The sequence below is a fragment of the Narcine bancroftii genome, chromosome 5 (genome assembly GCF_036971445.1).
Source record: "Narcine bancroftii isolate sNarBan1 chromosome 5, sNarBan1.hap1, whole genome shotgun sequence".
Lineage (NCBI taxonomy): Eukaryota > Metazoa > Chordata > Chondrichthyes > Torpediniformes > Narcinidae > Narcine > Narcine bancroftii.
In genome coordinates this window covers 221,707,919-221,709,391 of record NC_091473.1, presented here as the reverse complement: position 1 = coordinate 221,709,391, position 1,473 = coordinate 221,707,919, and positions in this window count along the sequence as shown.

Sequence of the window (1,473 nt, the reverse complement as noted above, 5' to 3'; positions counted from 1 at the left end):
CCACTTCTCAGGAGGGCCTAATGAAGGTGTGTTATTGGTTCTGCCTTTGGGAGACTTGGTTGATGAATTTTATGAGAAAGAGGGAGAGGAAGAGACTGAAGTCACAGGTTAAAGCTTGGTAGGGTAGTGGAAAGGAAAAAGACCTGAACCTTGGGCCAGAGGGTTCAGGGAGATGAGGCTGAAGTCTGGAGAGGGGTGACAGGTGACATGAAGCCTGAGCCCACTGTAGGGGAAGGTCTAGATCTGAAGCTGGAACTCAGAGAGGTGCTGGGAAAAGACCTGGACCTTGAGCTTGAAGCTGATGGGAAAGGAGTTGTAGGACTTAGACATTGCCCACAGATCAAAGTCTAGATTTCTTGTTTGGGCCTTCTGGAGAAAAAAAAAAGATGAAAGAAAAAATTAAACCCATATTGACATTGTAGTAGGCCTGAGGTTGCCTTGACACATTGGTTTCAGGAGGGCCAGAATGGGTACAGGGAGGCATGGAACCCATGCATCTGTGACCAGAGAGAGAGGGAAAAGGAAAGCCTGACTGTGGCCCAGTAGGAGTGGGGAGAAGAGGAGGAGGAGGAGGGAAAGAGCTCTTGCATGTAAATATGACTGTGCCAGGAGAGAGACAGGGAAGGACAGAGGGCCAAGCTCGCTACGTGAGAAGATGTGAAGAAGAGCCCTTATATTTATACCAGAGCCTGACTGGGGCATAAGAAGGAGAAGACTGGCATTGAAAGCTGAGGGAGAAGGACAGCGTGGGAACCTGAGATCTGAGTCTTGTACCAAAACTTGGTGGGAGTGTGTGAGGGAGGCTGAGAAATACTACTGAATGAAGAAGTTAGACCTAAGGCCAATGCAAGCTCATATTAGAAGGCAGAGAAGCCTAGATCATAGGTCAGGGCTGAGTGGAATACAAGGGTGAGATTTTGAGTCAAATCCTACTGGGAGGGAAGAAGAAGGGCATAGACTTGAGACAGAATACACTCTATTCTAGTTCTTCGGCCTGTGATGGAGGAGGGATAGTGCAGTGGCAGTAGGAGAGAGGATGCTTACCCTGGTCAGATCCGTCCCGTATTTACGGCTCAGCTCATCCAGAGACAGCCTGTGATCTTCCTGATAGAGCAAATGTTAAAGTTTACAAGGTTATTTCCAAAATCCAGAATGGAAGGAGCCTGAAAAGGAAGTTTCTGGAGGAATGGAAGGGGGCCATTGAATCCTGTTTTGGACCTTGCTGTACATACCTTGGCCACAATAATGCGGGTCCACTCACCACCTCAAAACTTACCTTGCTCAAGCTCTAATGTAGCACTGACATCAGCTGCAACGCCACAGCCTCCTGTCAGAAGGGTGCCAAAGTTACGTGACATGTTTACATGGAAATCCCCATTGTAACCTGTCAACATAGAACATCCCAAAGGGGAATGGAGCCACATGCTTCACATCTTACTGGCTCTTCACAAAGCCCTGGAACACGTGGACAGA